The sequence below is a fragment of the Tamandua tetradactyla genome, chromosome 25, assembly GCF_023851605.1.
Source record: "Tamandua tetradactyla isolate mTamTet1 chromosome 25, mTamTet1.pri, whole genome shotgun sequence".
Lineage (NCBI taxonomy): Eukaryota > Metazoa > Chordata > Mammalia > Pilosa > Myrmecophagidae > Tamandua > Tamandua tetradactyla.
The window spans coordinates 3,167,950-3,187,093 of NC_135351.1; the positions used below are offsets into that span (position 1 = coordinate 3,167,950).

General features: G+C 44.3%; 1 pseudogene; it reads left to right on the plus strand.

Annotated features, from left to right (window-relative positions):
- The first annotated feature begins 371 nt into the window (after positions 1–371).
- On the plus strand, positions 372–7,359 carry LOC143668751 (cytoskeleton-associated protein 2-like; annotated as a pseudogene).
- Positions 7,360–19,144: the final 11,785 nt, after the last annotated feature.

The window sequence follows — 19,144 nt, forward strand, 5'->3', positions numbered from 1 at the left end:
TGACTTGCTAAGCTCATCCAATTACCTTTCCAGATAACTCATAAACAATTACGAAGGTGAGGAAGAAAAACAATCCAAGAGTGTTGGTTGTTGTTCAAGAAGGGTGGTGATAAGTATTGCTCCACCTGGGTCTCATCCAAAAACCCAATGCAAAACACATCCACACCCTCCTAAGCCACCCAGATGCCTGAAGGCCACACGTACTGACTCCTTCAATCCTATTTCCATACGTAGGAGAGACTTAGCCTGGTTCAGTCTCCAAAGTGTTTTCAAGGCCGATAATGTCTGCATTATATCTAATATCTAAGGTCCATACAAAACTCCCAGGAGCTAATTTCTTGGCAAGGAAACAGAACATTTTGCCTATTGAGATGACGTTTCTGGTTCCTGGGCCTTTGTGGGAGGTGCTGTCTTGGGAGCAAGAGGCTGGGGTTCACCCAATGAGTATCATCCCCGACTGCCCAAATCCTGACATCCTGGTTTATGCGTTCGTGGAGGTGAGACCAGGTTCAAGAAACAGCTTGGAAGAGGAGAAAATATCCACTGGAAAGGCACATGAAATGACGTGTCTGTGGGAAAGGAGGTGCCTGTCCTCTCCTCGGTGAGCAGTGGGCAGGTGGACGGTCCTAGGAGGGCAGGCGTCCAGACTTTCAGAACCGCTGCCACCTGGCAGGAGACCTAGGTCACTCCTCAAAGCACGCAGCTCTGGCCATCTCCCCCTCTCGCCATTCCTCAGGCCAGCCCGGAGTCAAAGCCTGAGCCAAACCCCACAGGCTCACTTTCCTCCCAGGGGACAGATGGGCTGTTGTCCCTTCCGAGGGTCAGGGCTGCAGTCCCAGCTCCTGGGGACCACACGGTTGGGTGGCCAGCTGCCCCCTGGAGCAAACCAACCTCGAAAGCTTATCTTCTTCAGTTTCTCTTCCTAAATTCTGTGGCCTTCCTTCTTCCATACCTTCAGCCTTTTTTCTGTTTTCCTCTTACAAGACAAATATGGAGCAAGCACATTTTCCCAAATCAGGAAATGTTACAGTCGACTTATTCAGAGCCTTTTGGAAGAGAACTTCAGGTTGTGAAAAGGGACTGAAGGCAAACCAGACGGTGACTCAATGGATTTCACTTCGTCAAGGACAGTGGGGATGTTTTCCCCATGAAAATTGATGATGACCATGGCTATTGAATGGTAGCCATGGACTCAAAGCATCAGGGGGTACTATTGTTCGCCAAATCACCTGGACATCGAGGATGGGAGGAACTGGGGCCACAGAGAAGGCAGCTGGCTGCTGACTTTGGCGAATTTTTTGCTCCATCCACAAATCTCTGCTCCCCCTTCGTTTCCAGCGGAGTTACTTTCTAGCAGTGGACAATTCTCTGAGACATTCTCTGGAACAGGGGAATGACCTAGCTGGAAAGGCAGAGACCCCGTGGGCCAAGGGGTGTGGCCTTCTCCCCTGATTAAAATGAAAAAGATGAATATGCATGACTGAAGTTATCCTCCACTCCTGCTGTTGGGTTAGCCATACCTTTAAAATCCTCTTTCTGATTCCTATTTCACCTTCCTGATTTTGAAGTAACAGGCTGATGAGTACATTTGTTCATGCTTAAAAATCACCATGGTCTGAGGAGTTGCAGCTAATCCAGCTTCCCTTCCTTTCCTGTTAAAGGTAACCATGCAGTGGGGTGGGGGAGGGGTGCTTCCCCTGAGGGAAAAACTAGCCCTGGGTTCAAGGTTCTCATTTGTTCACCAGGGAATGCAAGTTGGGGTGAGGGGTGGAGGTGTGGGAGCGTAGGGGGAGAGGGGGAGGGGAAGAAAGGGAGTGGAGAGATAGTGGGAGGGAGGGAGAGAGACAGATGGGAGAGAGAGAGAGACATAGAAGAGAGAGAGAGAGAGGGAGGGCAGGAAAGGAAGGGAGAGAAGGAAAGAAAGAGCCTCTTGTGTGATTAGGTGAAATGTTGAATTACTGGAGAACTAAAGCCAACCAATTCAAATGAAGAATTCCTTTTTTCATTGACTCAAGAAAAGGTTAATAACTCCGGCAGAAACTCTCCAGAAAAACGTACCTTTGGGCAGACATGGCTTGGCACCTGACAAAAAAGGCTTCAGCCCCAAAGAATTTGGCAGAAAGTTATGAGCAAGTGAATAAAGGAGCTTCGGAGTGAGACTCCACCGATCGCTGTAACTTGCCTGTTTGCTCCTGTTAACACTGGGTAGAGCTGGTTCTACAGTCTTTATTCAGGCCAGTTTCCCAGGCAGCAGCAGTTAGCTCACCAGGTTTGACGGCTACAGAATTAGGTCCCAGAAAAGTATCTATGAGTTTACGTTAGGTGACCTATCTGGAAATATCAAATACTACAGGTTTCACAGAGAAGTATATATACATATCCTAAAGCTATCTCCTTTATTTAGACCCCTAACTGCCCAGAATACTGATAAGCTCTCCTATAAAATACAGGGCATGCACATAAAGTCATTTTTGTCATTAAATTCACGGTAAGAGTTTGGACCATTCTAAAACATCTGCTAATACATAAAGTGAAATGGATACAGGAGGGCATGTTCAAGATAATAGGTGACCCCCAAAATTTTGCCTGAATTATCCAATTAAAGCAAGAAGATATATGCTACTGGCATGACATCCGATGAATTCACTCAACTATCCATTTCAATTTTCCTTGGTTTCCCAAATGATCAAAAAGGAATATTTTTCTATAAACTAATACTGCAAAAGTGATCTCATGTCTCCTTTTGTTTAATTGAGTAGTGAATTGTAATTTCATCTTTCAGTCATTATTATTTGTACAATAAACATTTTTGGAGTGTCCCCCCCCATTCTGCATACAAGACAAGAATGAGCAAGAAACCAGGTGGCCCAAGTGTTAGAATTACAATGAGCAACATACCCCGTTTTCCTGTGCTTTCAAACATTCAATCCTCAGCAAATGCAGTCAACTCCAGTCAAAACAAAACCCTCTTTTCCAAAGACAGCCAGCGAGATGGGAGATACTGTTTGAGCAAGCCTCGGAAGCTGAAGCACAAAGTGGGCGTTTGACAAAACGGCAGCTCTAACTGTGACTATTTAGTCATAAATGCACAAGACCTTGTTGCAGTGAGGACAGGAAGGAGATTTCATTTACCCTGTCTCCTAGAACAGACCACAGTGCCTGGCTTGTAGTGACACTTGATGATAATACTAGCATGCTCTTCTTACATGTAGAGATGACTGATAGCACACCTCAAATTGCCGAAAGTAAAGAGGAACGTGGAAACCCCATGCGAGTAACTGATTGATCGTCCCCCCCAAAATAGCTCTTCAAAAGTTATCGTCTTTACGCAGTTGCTGTGTTGAACGTGTAGATGTTGCCTACACAAGGAATGTGGGAGGGGAAAGAAAAGCCACACTCTTCCAACAATAGCAATTACAGGTATCGGTTCCATTTGTGTCTACAGGTTTCAAAGAGCGGGGAACACCTGGCAAGGCGCCTCTTGAAATATGTGAATTTGGTAACTGAGGTTGAGATGACTATCAAAGTGTCATGAAACACAAGATCAAAGGGAAGTCACTGTGAGATTCTTTCTTCTTCTGGCAACTCAAAGTCTTCTTCATCCTTTCATGACCCACACTTAGCACAGAGTCTGTACATACTGACTAATAAGTGTTTCTTGCAAAATCACAGATGAGAAGGTGGCATTTTCATTTCAGTTCCAAAACCTAGGAAATGATCCCCTCTGATGTGAACTGAAAGAGAAAGGAGAAGGGTATGACTTTGCCTACCCAAAACAATGGAGGAAATTTTCTAAGATTCCATTGTGGTCTGTCTCCCAGCTCCTGCCACCTGTCCACTGTAGAAACAGTACCTTTGAGCCCAAGCAACAGAGGCAAGACCTCAACTTGAGGAATTCCTCCTGAATTCTGTGTAACTCCCCATCTCTATTGTGGTATTTTCCAAAAAGGGAACCCAGAGAATGTTGGTCTAGTAAAAGTTCTGAGAAGACCTGCAGTAGAGAAACAAGTTTGACTTTGGTCAGAATTTTCCAATTCGCCCATTTGTGTAAGATCTATGACTGGTGTTCTACTGAAGCTATTTTAGGAAATGATGCCCCTTAGGGACAGTTTCATAATCTTCCTTTGGCGGAGGTTGATCATCTTTCCTTGCTATGAAAATGTGGGAAGGACACCTGAGGTCTGGCAGGCAGGGCAGACGGGAGCCCGAGGCGGCCGAGCTGGACTCCTGGGCTGCTATAAGCTTCCCAGCCATGCCCCATGACCTCAGGTGTCCCTGCAGCTGCCCCCAAGTCAGAGCCCTGGCCTGTGTTCTGAGACTTTATGGAAACATAGGGTTAGAAGTGTCCTCAGATTTCATATTGATACTTCTTTGTTCAACACATGGGAAAACAGAAGAAATTGAAGTGTCTCATCCAACCTGATTTTGAGCAAAGAAGAGAAAATTCAAGGAATATCTATCAGAAAGAAAAGTACTTTTTGTATGCAAACAGGAAGATCAGATATTATCCAGTTAGTGACCAGAAAGTAATGACATCTGAACACCAGATCCAAAAAGGGACAAAAGTTTTGAAACATAAAACAAAAATGGCTGATACTCTGATAAATCCCAGAGTGATTTGAACAGTGAATAAAGAGGTATTTGCAGGGTCCCCTTGGGAGAATGGGGAGAAGGGGGGAAAATACAACTTCCCCATTTGGAGAATTTCTGATATTCTCGCAAACAGTAGGAACAACCGAATCAATAGGCCAAGTCTTGGGGTTCGCCCTTATGAAACTTATTCCTGCAAAGCATAAATTAAGCCTACTTAGAATTATGCCTAAGAGTCACCCCCAGAAAAACCTCTTTTGTTGCTCAGATGTAGCCTCTCTCTCTCTCTCTCTCTCTCTCTCTCTCTCTCTCTAAGCTGGAAAGTGAACTCACTGCCTCCCCCTCTACATGGACATGACTCCCATGGGTATAAAACTCCCTGGCAACGTGAGACAGAAATCCCAGGATGAGCCAGCATCAAAGGATTGAGGAAAATCTTCTTGATCAAAAGGGGAAAGAGAGAAATGAGAAAAAATAAAGTGTTACTGGCTGAGAGATTTCAAATAGAGCTGAGAGGTGATCCTGGAGGTTATTCTCATGCATTACATAGATATCCCCTTTTTAGTTTATAGTGTATTAGAGTGGCTGGAAGGAAGTACCTAAACTATAGAGCTGTGTTCCAATAGCTTTGTTTCTTGAAGGTGATTGTACAATGATATAGCTTTTGCAAATGTGACTGTGTGACTGTGAAAACCTTGTGTCTGATGCTCCTTTTAACTAAGGTATGGACATATGAGTAAAAAATATGGATAAAAAATAAACAAATAATGGGAAAAAAGGTTAAAATAAATTGGGTAGATGGAAATACTGATGGTCAATAAGAGGGAGGGGTGAGGGGTATGGTATGTATGAGTTTTTTCTTTTTTACTTCTTTTTCTGGAGTGATGCAAATGTTAAAAAAAAAATGATCATGGTGATGAATACACAACTTTGTGCTGATATTGTAAGCCACAGATTGTATCCCACATATGGAATGTTTGTACGTTAAAAATGTTTGTGTGTTTGCACATTGTTTTATTAATAAAAATATTTTTAAAAGGCTGATGAAGAAAATGCCAAAAGACCTACAGAGAGCAAAAATAATGTAAGGATGGAAAAAAATTTTATTCCTTTACAACCTAATGAATTAACCAATTTGACATTAGCAATTGATACACATAATTGTGATACACATAATTAGACTCTTCCATTGTTACCAATTAAAGGTGATCCCCAAAATCAAAGTAAGAGACTTATTCAGGCATTTCACTTTAAAAATAAAATAGTTTAAACAAAAAAAAAAAGACTACAGAAAAACCAAAGCAAGAGGCTTAGCGTATCATGGCCACACTGTTCCGTCTAAAGTTAATTTATTTAGAAAACTCTACAAGTCTAAAATGTGAGTTCTGCAACAACCAAGAAACTTTTGATTACTTTCTCAAAAGCTACAAAGCCTCAGCTACAAACATCAGCAGTATAATAGCAAATAGTGATAGATCCTCAAAGAGAACTACTAAGTTTGTGAGTTCTACATCTCTGGACAACTTGTGTGAACTCCTATTAGAAGTCACCACGAGAATATCCAGGATAAGGTGAAACAGGGCTTCAACAGAACTGCTGCCAGTGTTACAATCCAGAAAGAGCAGACTGGAAACGGATCATCAAAAGTAAAAACAGGTTTATCTAGGGTCAAAAACAGGTTTATCTAGGGTCAAAATCAGAACACACACAAAAAAGGAACATTATCAAGAAGCATTGCTTCTGGAATCATAACCAGGCCTGCTTCATCATCTAATGCCAAACAGATAGAAAAGTCAAAAACCACTGATCAGTGAAGACATACTATAGTCAAAGCCCTTGTTGACAAATGGGCTCAGCCCAAAGAAACTCCAGAAGAGAGAAAAATCTCTCTGAGTGGAAAGCTGGCAAAGGCTCCTAGCTCTGTACTTACCTGGTTTGAGCCTGAAGGGCAAAATTAAAAAGCAGTTGGGTTTTCTGGTCTACCACGGGAGAAGATGGTGAACAAAGACGATTTACTGAAAAAGTAAACAGGACATTTTCTGAATGCTTAAACCTGATTAATGAGGGACGTCTAAAAGAAGAAATATTGGCCACACTGAATGACCTGATTGAAAACATTCCAGACGCCAGAAAATGTTTTTAAATATTGGACATGACTTGCATGTCTTGAACCAAACACAAGTTCTATTGAAAATATTATCACAATCTTAAGAAAGACATTGTCAGGGATTCAGCCAATGGAAGAGATGTGACATGCAACTGTAGATATTCTAACACTAAAGAGTCAAGAAAAAGTTAATTTTGGAGAAAATACTGAGGCTTGTGCAGCCATGGAGCAAATCCAAGAAGTCAACATTGAAAATACAGATGTTAACCTAGAGCCAGGAAATCTAGAAATGGAAAATGAATAACATAGAAATGTGATATTTCAAGATAGTGGAAAAGAACAAGAGGACAAAGCAAAAGAGCCCATCAGTCATCCTTGATGTTAAAACTCCCAACAAAGAAGGGAGAGCAAATTGCTTCATTAGATATAATGTTTCTACCATGCCGGACTTCAAAGGTATAAAAAAGAAGCTGCAGTTTGATGAAACAAATTCTACATTTAAAGAGTTGAAGTTTCTAGCACCAGTGAGACGTTCTCAAGGTTTTCAAGAGAACAATTCCAAATTACCAGATATGTTAAATGACCATTATCCTTGTGTGTCTTGATCGGAACAGTTAACAGAGTTGGGATGTGAAACAGATGCTTTGGGATCTGCTGGATGAGACCGCAGAAGAGAAATAAGCTCTGATAAGGAATGGTTTGTTTTTTTTTTTAATGCCTGGATTTTGGGTTTGTTTTCTGTGGCTGTGCACTTCTTTTAGGACCAGCGTTGGCCGAGTATTAATGGCAGTGAGTTCCTTTACTAACTTTCACAATGTAGCAGCAGTATGTGAGAAAGCCAGCCTCACCCAGTCAATCTCAACACAGCAGGTTTCTCCTTAAGACAGGTAAATTTTTGTCAGCTAGTTTACTACGTCCTATGAATATAAACAGGTTTCTCTTAACGTTAGCTTTTTCGCGTTGTTTTTTAGGGAGCTCTAAATTATAGAGAGATAATAATTCTCTAATACAAATACAGCAATACGGCATTGCCAGAAAATGAGATGTTCTAGGTATAATTAATATTTATATGAAAGAAGGTACTTTATGGTAAGAAGGAAACGGTGCCACATTTAGTGGATATTAAAAATCTTAAAGCTAGCCCGAGTTGCTTTCTTAGTTAAGATTATAACTTCCATAGCTTCATTGGATGTAGTTTATAGATTATTAGAATAGCGTTATGGATGGAATGGTTAATATTTAATAAATGTCATCTAGTTTAGGTTGCATTTTTAAAAGAGCTAATAGTGAAATTTATTTTCTTCTAAGTGATATAAAAACTCTACTGCTAAATCGTGTACCTTGAAACATGGCTATGACATATAGTGAACATTTCTCTTCTCCTCACACATAATTGCCACCAATAAAGTTGCTTTGCGAAGCCCAGAAGTAATATTTAAATGGCATGTATAATCTACCAACTCCACACAGCTTCAAATAAGTAATTTTTCATTATAAAAGATTAGTTTAAAACTATTATGTAATATGCATGATTAGAGGCAATACGTTTCATCTTATGTTCATTCATTTCATTTGTGTAATAGCAGCTCATTTTGCTCTGTCTATTATTTTATGTCCTGGAGAGTAAGCCTTTTATTCTTTTTAACTGTGTACCTAACATGTGTACAATAAATTAAAATATCTATATAATAAAAATGGACACCTGAGAGCACTCCTTTATTCGAAATATATTTCCCAGTATGGCCCAAATGAACTAAAGCTCCATCCCTAAGTGAAATGATTTTCTCCTAATACAGTGAATACATATTCAGCAGTTCAGCAATGATGAAGCTGTCATCTGTAGTACATTCCCAAACTCTATCAGTGTTGACTAGTAAAGAAAGTTTAGCGCCAGAGTGAGCCACATCCAGAAATGCAGAGGGTATTTTATGAGTGACTTTTCTGGTGTGCATGGAAAGACAAGATAGAGAAAGCATCATTTCCTTCCAGAACAGAAATGTAATGAGCTATTTTCAAAATCATGTGTCTTTATTTATCAAACACTGTATGAGTGCAGTTAATTTTCAATATATTAATTATCTTTACTTTGACTTAAGATAAAACCAAAAGTTACATTGTTGGGAGTCATCGTAACCCATACCAAACTTTAAAACCTGTTGTACAACTATTCGTTAAAATGTGTTTGGAAATTTATCGCTTTCTTGCATATATAGTATTTTTCACAATTAAAAAAAAACATTTAAAAAATTGTTAGGAGTTAACAATTACCCAGAATCAATAGATCTTTAAAATGCACACTGTCCTTACCAAATTATCATTTATGGGTAGCAACGAGCAAAAGCTCCCTCAAGAAAAAGTCTCATGGAAGTTAAGCAGAGTTAGTAGTTCAAGGTCAGCAGCTACAAAGGAGCCTTAAGTACTGCAAGAGAAACCCTGTGAAACCCTGTGAAAACAGAGCCACTCATCAGCCCCAGCTCTCTCTCCTTGGTACCTTCTGAGCCAAGCACACAGGTAAAATGTGCTGCTGGAACTGGATTGCCCCCCTACATTTGAATCTGCCTTTGACTCCTAACTTCAGCAAAGTCTCGTTTAATTCCTGGTTGAACCAACCAAATGATACAAGCCTCAGTTTACACCTGCGAGCCTGACACTCCAAAATATTGTTCTTACAGTTGAGTTCTACCGCGTTTAAAACATCATGGAAAACCTTTATGGCCTGCCGGCCCCAAAAGATTGTTTCAGATACTTGCAGCATCACTGCTTTTCTCTAAATAATTCAGGAGTTCATTCCTCAACGAGGCCCAAGTCCATGTAACATCGGCTCTTGTTCTCCAGCCTGCTAGGCTCATGACCCAAGACGCCTGCTCTGGCGCAAAGCTTCCATTGGCTTTGAAGGGATCCTCTGACCGGGTCCAAAAGAACAAAATGCCTGGAAAGTATCAGTTGTGCCAGACTGGCCATCCTGGGGTCCCACCTCAGCCCAAGTGCCAGCTTGGTTCCAAAGGTTGCAAAGTTAAAGATCTATATTCTTACCTTCTCCATCACCCTCTCCCTGCACCCCACCACCACCAAATGAGACTGATTTTGTGCAGTCTTTGAAAAAAAAAGAAATGCTTCTAGACCCAGTCCACAAATTAAAAAGTTACAGCCAAAGAAGTCTGATTATAAAGTATACAGAGTGAAAAATACACAACCTGAAAGCATTTACCCCAGAGAACACTTTAAAGCCATCCACCCCCACCCACCAGGTGCAGCATGCATATTACATGATGTGATAATTCTACAGCCATAAAGAGATGCGTTCATAGACTGAAATAGCACATTTTTCCTTTGAACTGCCAAAAAGATCCTTGGGCAATTTTGAAAGCCGTACGGTGTTTGCTAGGAGTGAAATGATTCACCAGGGGTTTCACTTGGCTTGTACAAACACACAAAGGGTGCGAGCAAAACAGGCACGAAATCCATCTCTTTGGCTTCGTCCGACAGAGAAGGAGCTGTTTCACCTCTGGAGACATTTCTGGAAGCCCTGCTGCGGCGACTCCTGCCCGGAAAAGCTATTCGATGAACTGGGTTTCTGTAGCAGCGAACATTGTCAGAACATGCGGTGTTCGTAGAAATCTCTGCCAAACCAAAGGGACCCCAGGCCCTGTTACCTTTGTCACAGGTTGCTGGCATCTGCGGAAAGGAAGACCCCACTCCACGGGAATTACTGAAAGGTAGGTGCCTTTTTGAACACTCAGTGCCTGCCCGCACCAGCTGGCGGGGAGATAGGGTTCAGAGTGTTTCTCAAGAGGGCAAAGTGAGAAAGCAACAAAGCAAACCCAAACGCTTGCCTTTGGGGAAGAAAAAAAGGAGGGAAACATCAACACTTTCTTTCTTGGTTTGGAGTTTTAAAAAAAGCAGGTCCCTGGGATCAGGCTGAAAGAAAAGGAAGTGTCCCTGACTCAGTGATTGATCTTTATTGCATAGTCACTTGTCATTTGAACCTGTGGGCAGCTGAGGGACACAGGTCTGTGTAGCTTCCACAGATGAACCCAGATTATGTGTGTGTGTGTGTGTGTGAGAGAGAGAGAGAGAGAGAGAGAAGGGGGGGGGGGCAAAAAAAAAAACTGTTTTCGCTTTGCTGTCCTCAAAAAAATCCAGACAAAGGCAAAAAAAAATTACTGTCTGGCCAAGAAAGAAATTGCTGGCAGGTTTAGAGTAATCCAGCTATTAGCTTCCTTGCAGTTGCTTAACGTACCTCCAGAACACTTAGATAGCCCTCAAAATAAATTTGCTCTTTTGCTGAGATTATTAAGCTATTGGCCGAGTGAGCCTGGACCTTCCCCTGCAAATCATGAGTCTATCAGTGTGAAAACCAAAAGGACAAATTGAGAGAGTGCCTGCGTGTAAAGTTGCCATTTGAGAGTGACTGAAACTTCTGATTAAAATAAATGTGCACGTCACTTTACGAATTGTACGTGATTCAAAAATGCTAATAAAACAAGGAAGCTTATCGAGTTATTAATCTCCAATGAAATCCCTTTTTAAAGATCTTGGGAAGGAGAGAAGCCCCCACTTTCTCATTACTAAAGGCATAGTATTCTGTTGTCTAAAAACTGCCTCTACTGAAGCCCACGGAAAATCTGCCTGTGGAAATTCAACAAGGTAGAGAGCGTTCTCGATACACAAGTTGGGCTGAGAGCAACCTACAGCCAAAGGGAAACAATGAGCTTTATGTTCCTCCAGAACAAATTACACACTCTCCCCAGCTCATAAAGACTTCTTACATAACTTCGCCCGAGGCCCCTACCTCCACGGGAGAGTCTAAGGTGAGATTCCTACATCGCAGAGGCCCCAGACCCACTTCATGCAGGTTCTCAGGAGCTCACAGTCCCCGAGTTTCTCAAGATCAGTAGGTCACACCTTCCCCCAGGCCCACCAAGCTGGCCCTGCTGTTCAGAAAGTCTTCTTCCAGCCCCTTCATCTCAGTCGCTCTTTTCCTCAACAGGGATTCAGGCTTTTCAGGGTGACCTCGGTCAAACAGGGCCATGGCCAAAGGGAGTCAGCTTCTCCATGGGCCACCCATCAAGAGACAGCATAGTGTCACATTCAACGTGTTACTGATTATGAATAAGGCAGGGAACGTGTCACAGCTTTTATGTATGTCCAATGGGTCACCCAGGCCACAGGGCTAACACACCTATCAATACAGCAGCACACTTTGGGACAGAGGCGTTAAAATTCAAAATGTGTACTCTGAAAACCTTGCATAAGGAGTGCAATCTTCTCAGAGAAAATGAAGCACACTCCAGCCATCCTGCCTTTGGCTGGTGCAGAGATTTTTCTCCATGAGCAAGCTCTTCCTGCTTGCTGGCCATCCCCAGCTGATTTCCAAAAGTCCCCCTCCTGCTAAGTCTTTCTGCATTTGAGCAATGCAGAGCAGAAAAAAGGGAAGGATTCGTGCTGGTTTCAGCGGTAACTGACCAGGCCAAAGCAATTCGCCATCCTGCTGAAGCTCAAGAAGTGTAGTTGAGGACATGAGCTGAGCAAACCAAGAGCTGAGAAAGGCTGAATGAAATCATGCAAAGCTGACTTAAAGTGCGGGTGAGCTTTACCCAATTCCAGGGGATCATTTCAGACAGAAAGGAATGTTTGGTTTCGAGGCTTCTCCAAGGGTGGACTTTTAGGTGGCACATCTGCATCCCTAGTTAGCAGAATGGTCTGAAAGTGTCATCCAGTTAGATTTGGGGGATGCCCAAGGAACACCCACCAACCTGTGGGCTGCTTTTGCCACAAAAGTTTCATTCTCAGGGATGGCCTTTGGGACAGCCCTTGTGGTGGGGTTCTGGCCCACCCTCTTGAAAAGCTCCAAAGGGATCTTGGTGGTTGCCCATCCTCTCCACTGAGCTTCCCCACCCGCAGGTGGACTTTGGAATTCAAAACCGCAGCCCCACCTTTGGTGATACGATGACATCCACTTCTTTCTTCAGATTTTCTCTAGGGACAGACGGGGTGATGCAGAGATTCTACTCTGGGGTCCTCATACACTAATGAAGACATCTCACCAGATGAAGGCATAAGTTTTCAGAAATGCATCTTGAAGCTCTTTCAAAACATTCCATAGCTATCGTCTCCAAAGTGAACCAGGTGTCCGTGCAGGGCTACTCCGCGGAAAGAGGACTCACCCCCCACCCCCGTAATGATGCTTACCATAATGCACCAAAGGGACAAGATGGCTCAGCGACCTTCTTTAAGGAGGGGTTGCAAAGTTGTCTGAACCAGTTGAGGAAATCCATGATTGGGAATTTTCAAAAACCCTCCTCTTCCTGTGCCTCCCCTGGGAGCTGCTGGGGCTCAGTGTGGCCCCGAGCAAGCCTCTCCTGGGTGCATTTGGACTTGGAGATACAGCGGACCAAAGCAAGGGAAGCCAGCTTCATTCAGGATGTTTCCGTCTACCATAGGGAAACAGACCCGCCAAAACAGACTCGAGTTTGACACCAGGAGTTCAGCTGCTCGTTCTTCCCTTCTGAGCTGGAGTCATTCTAAGAACCCAGCAGGGAATCCCATGTGGTCTGTCGCCATTGCAAACCCAATGTGAAGGTTGTTGGCTTGCAAATTTCACTCAGAGCTTTAGCTGGTAAGCCCCTCCTCACATGGTTGGGCCAAGCCACCTTCACTTTTCAGAGGCTTGAACATGCACTTCTCATTTCTCCCACTAGATGGAGACACAGCTCCACCCCAGGCCCTCAGACTGGCCAATAAAGGACCCACATCCTAAATTCCAGTGGGGAGGGGGAGGGGGAAGAAAGGAAAAATAAAAGGGCAGAGAGGGAGTCAAGAAATAACTGAAACCACTGGTTCCAGTGTTTAAACCTGAGGTCTGAATTCTAGTTTATTCAGAATTACGAGAGGACACTTTTGTCCACATCCACCCATAAATACCCACAGCTAAATTGTGCAATAAATAAGTGCAAACTATGGAATCTACTTTTATTTTGTAACCCCAGGGCAAACACCACTGATTACGTTAAGTATGTCTAAGGCAAGTTGATTATGGATTTTTAATGTCTTTTCCATAAATGCTACAAAGCGATAGAAATGTTCTGGCTGTGGTTTAACACAGCAGGACTTCTTCATTCTTCTCACTCTTTCCTGGTCTCAGAATCTCTCTTCTGTTTGAGGGCCGGCCTGACGTAAGAACATGGGCTCTCCCTCGTGTGATGACAGCACCCCGAATCTGAAGCCGTTTGCAGTGGAGGCTCACACGCACACACGCATGATTACCCAAACACACACATTAGCACGTGTGCATATGGAGCTTCTCTCGTTAGAGCTTCCAGTTCCAATGGCAAGGTTTTTCCAAAATCCTCTTTCCCACTTCATAATTTTAAAATTTCTCTAATTACACAAGAAAAAAATGTGTACATGAAGAAAAAATTATAACCCTGTTACCCCAACAACGATTTTCATTTTTGCAGTTTATCCTACCCTCTGCCCAAACGAATCCATCTAGGTCCATACTTCATATTTATTATTTTAAATGATTCCATTAGGTTTATGTTCTCATTCCTGGACATCTAGTTTGCTCCAAATATTTTCCTATCAAAAAACTCCACTTGCATTTATCACCCAACTTACACTGGAGCAGGCGGTGAGATTTATTTATATTTACAAATTTAAACATATATTATAATATTTGAAGGATTCACACACACACACACACACACACAAACTGTGCAGCTCCCTTTATCTGGCACTGAACATTGATTCTAAAGCTTAAATTGTTTAATATATATATATTAAAAAGTACAAAGCCAAAGTGCAGGCAGGTCTGTGAGTGATCCATTCCTTTCTAAGGCGCTCAGCAAACCTCTTCCATTGCAGCACCCTTTCTGAGCAGAGTTAGATTTGACTAGCCGGGGAGGAATTGGAGCTTTAAACTTTGGTAATGTTAACTGGAATTTTAGAGCACTAGTAAACACCTTCATTTGCTATGTATAATCAATCTTTTTTAATTTCCTGTATTTACACAGTTTCTTTTTTCAAAGGCATTCCTAAGGTTCTCCACAGAAATCTTTTCATAAAAATTCCTCTTTTAACTTTTAAGTTAAGTAAAAAACGGATATTATTACCTGCTTTGAAAACTATATAAACTGAGGCAGGCGACTCTGCTGGTCCTGCCCCCAGTGTTTAAACCTGAGGTCTGAATTCTAGTTTATTCAGAATTACGAGAGGACACTTTTGTCCACATCCACCCATAAATACTATGGGGTCCTATGGGGTGTTGGTGGCCCAAATACACTGCTGCAGCTTCAGAGGAGAGGTTGTCTCACTTCTCCGTCACATTTGCTTTGGTGGGTCCAACCATTTCACTCCCTCAAAATAATATTATTTGGGGTCAGCTTCAAAAAAGAAAAGAGGCCTTTTGTGGTGTGTCCTGATCGCGGGCAGTGGTGGGACCAGGCAGGCGGACATGTGGCTTTGGGGCTGAGATGGGACCAAACGTGGGAAACACCCCCCTCCCCCGCCCCCCCCCCCTCCTCAGTTGGCTCTGGGGCTCAGGCCAAGATCCTGACACCCCGTCCCAGCCAGCAAGAGGGTCTGAGATGCAGTGCCACCCCCTCCCCGCCTCCACTTCTTGCTGGTCCTGCCTGGACCTGACTGCACCCCCCACCCCCAAGTTTCTGTCGTGGGCCCTGCTTCCTGCCCACCCGGCCAGCTCAGCCGTCCAACGCCAGCCCCCCCACCCCCGCCCCTGCGATGAAATCCCTTTCTCCCCCTTTGGTGGCCACAGGAGGGAGCCCACCCGACAGATGTGCCTGATGACCGTGTGTGCCTGCGTTTTGCCAGGTGGGGAAGCGAGCCCCCTCCCTCTGGCTCCTTTCTGCCCCTGCCAGAGGCTCCTGATGAAATGAAAGCGTCCCCCCCCCCCCCCCCAAGGAAAGTGTGCCTGGCTTCTCGAGACTGCAATCCCGGGCTCTCCCAGTGCCAGCGTCCAGCCCTGCAGGGGTCTCTGGCCGAAAGTGGGGGCAGGTTTCCTCCAGCATTGGCACGTACCTCCCACCTGTGCCTGTCTACCCGCCCCCTTCCTTTCCGCTCCTCTGGTGGAACCTTAGTGCTAATGAAGAAAAGCAGGTGAGATAAAAACAATTCACACTGAAGTGCTGGAGAGTTAATGTCTCTTAAAAAGAGAGGGAGAGAGTGAGAGAGAGGGGAAGCATGCTTGCACAAAAACATTATCCCCCTAATCTGCCTCAGTCCCCCACTCCAGAGGCATCCACCCAACCTGCAGAGGGGCTGCACTGGGCGGGGTTCTCTGCCAGCTCAGTGACCCTCACCCAGCAGCGGGAATTCAGAAGGAGCTCCGGGCTAGGGGCACGCTGAGGATGGGCTGGGGGTGGGGTCTGTCTTCCCTAGGGCCTCCCTTTCAAACTCTTTACCCTTTTTGGTTTTTAATAAACCCTTCAGATTATGAGAGAATTAACAACTGCATTCGTCACGCTTTCTAAGAAAAGGGTATCCAAAAAAGACCCATCCAGCCTTTTTCCCCCCAAAGTTTCGACCTTGGTTTGAGCTCTTTTCTGACCCCACCTCCAGCCCTCCAGGCCCCCTGAAGCCCACCCAACTTCAGATTTTTTAAATAAGATTAAATGGCCAGAAATGAGGCACAGTTGGAGGGGGGAAGGGAGGGTGAATTGAATCCACTGAGACATACATTAGGATGAACTATCGAAACTGAATAAAATTTCCTAAGAGAAAGAGCGAGCTATGCAGACATCATTTTCTTTTTTCCACAAATGTGGACATTTGCAATATTTGTTTCTCTGATGGACAAAACTGAAAGTTATTTTGATATTGGAAAAGCATATCTAGGCATATCAGAGAAATTTGTTTTTAAAGGGCCATTGCCAAGGATTCTGAATCCAGCACTTGACCTGTATTTAATATTCCTGTAACATGTTAGGGGATGCTTTCTATTTTCTAAATACCTCATTGGAAAATGTCTGGCTCGGTCAGGAAAATAAAGTACAACTCTCCTTTCATGAGATTTACAACCGTTTGTCAACACCATCTGATAACTGAATCTCCTTGAAATCAGCATGGCGATATAGATATCATCAGGAAAGCTGATGTACAAACCAGCCAGAGAAGGGAAAAAAGAGGATAAGAAAATCTCGTTTATTTGACACCACTGAATGCAAAATCGAGGGGAAATTCAAAATGTGCCCAACTGAGGAGAAATGTGAGACGAGGTCCTTTGAACTCAATTCAGAAGCCAACGGAAGCGCGATTGCTTCATGTCAGCCTTGCTTTCAGAGTTTTCAAAGACGAATGAGCTAAAATGGACACAACCGTACTGACCTAAGCAAGACTGAGCTCATTCCAGAAATAACAGTTGACATCGAGGACGGCGATGTTTGCTAGAAAACTAGCATGCTTCCAAGAGACAGCAGACAACGTGGGTGACACTAAACAAAATACGGGAGTGTGTTTGCCTTCGTGTTCGAGGGTGGGGCCCTCTTGTTTTCCTATTATGTAAAGCCCCTGCCCGGACTGTGCCCAAACATTCCCCGGTGGCATCTGCGGGCCCTTGGATGTGTTCCTTACTTAAATAAATACGCCTCACAAATAACCCTTGCTAGCAAATACTCATGAAGGCAAACAATGGGAAACATTATGGTGTTTTCTTAATATGGCACCCGGGCTGCGTTTGCAGAGTTGCCACACACAAAAGCAAAACAGTCGGACGTAGCCGACTGGGCCGGTTCCCAGAAGTCGGCAGCTTTCAGCAACTTGCTCTTTCTTGGCAAGAAACTAATTTTCTCCCCTTTGGGCAGTATGTGATCCTCTTCCTAGTCAGCCGAAGTATGTACAGATGATGTATGTTTTAGGAGAGAGATAACTATAAAAACAAACTAGCGCTGTAAGCACACACTCGGCACTCTCGCAATAAAAGTAGGATGTCTCCTAAGACGATACTGGCACCTTATAAAAGTGTAATTTGACCTTATCTAATCTGGTGTCTGTTTCATCATAGGGATATCCAATAATGTAAGCCTTTGTGTTAGAGGAAAGAGGAAAAGCACAGGGCGGGTGGGCGGTGACAAAGATGTCTCCTGAGCTAGCTGGGGCTTTCTGGGCTCCGGCAGTCAGCAGAGGCTCTGCCGCAAAGCGGGGACAGGTAGGCGAGAAAATGATGGATGGGCCCGGGTACAGAGAAGGCAAAAATGGGTAATAGACTCGTTTCCTTTTCCCATCTGTTCAGGAAGGATGTCAGAGAGGTAGACTAAACACACGCCTTGGGTCAGAATTGCACGTGTGTGTGTGCCTGTGTGTGTGTGTGTGTGTGTGTGTGAACACAACCTCTGCAGCCTTTGAAAGAACCTTCCTCCTCGTGCTGGGAGGACAAAGGCGACCAGACGCCCACACTGGCCGGTCTGGAGGAGAAGCAGGACAGTCCCAGAGAGTTGCCTGGGCCCAAGGACTCGCCCCACCGGGACTGGGGATGCAGGGAAGTTACGGGAAGGTCCTTAGCACCCTGAGAAGACTCCCATGCTGGGACCCCGGGAAGAACCCCGGGAAGAGCCCCTTTCTAGTAGCCACCATGTCCCCAGACTCCCTGAAACCGGCACAGGCAGATGGGCCCCCACCCCCTGGAAGGAAGTCCTTGAGCCTTCTCTGGCTGTGCCACCCCTGGGAGACCCCACCAGCTCACTCATGGCCTTTGGGTCAGTTTTCCAGGCCCAGATCTAGTCTAAGCAGACAGAGGAGGGGGCAGATTCCAAGAGGACAAAAGGGCCTGCCCTCCCCTCTGCTCTGCCCTCCCTTCCCACTACCTCTCCTCTTCCCTGTCCCCCATTCCCACCGAGCCCACAAGCTGACACGACCAAAGGCCTCCACTCTGTTGGGAGCCACGGCCACTCTAGGAGAAGCTCCCTGGACCTCAGAGCCATGGGGTGCAGTCCTGCTGGGTGACTCCTGGACAGTCCCTTCCTGGGACCCTGAAAGTTGGCCTCAGCTGGAAAATCCGGCCTCTGCTGCCCTATTCCTCCAGATATTGAGTGGAAAATGGCCGGGACCAAGGGAATGTCCACATTCCCTTCTTTTCTGAGCTTTCCTGGCTGGAAAGTTCTACCAGGTTGACCCCTCATTGCCAGGGGGCAAGTGTGGAAGTCAGAAAGATCACTTCTCTTCCACCCTCCATGTCTCCTGCAGAAGGCTTTGAGGAGAAATGGCAGGGGAATCCAGGAAAGGAATTACCAGACAGTATTCAAGACAAGACCTCTATTAAATTATAGAGAAATGCTCGCTCCCAAACATACAATACTTTCCAGGCGTGTATTTTTACAATTTCCCATCATATGTAAGTGTCCCAAAAACTGAGTGCAAGTCAAGCACATTTGCACACATACTATTCGAGGATCGATGTGGAAAAACATTTTCCCTACAGTTAGTAGCATATGC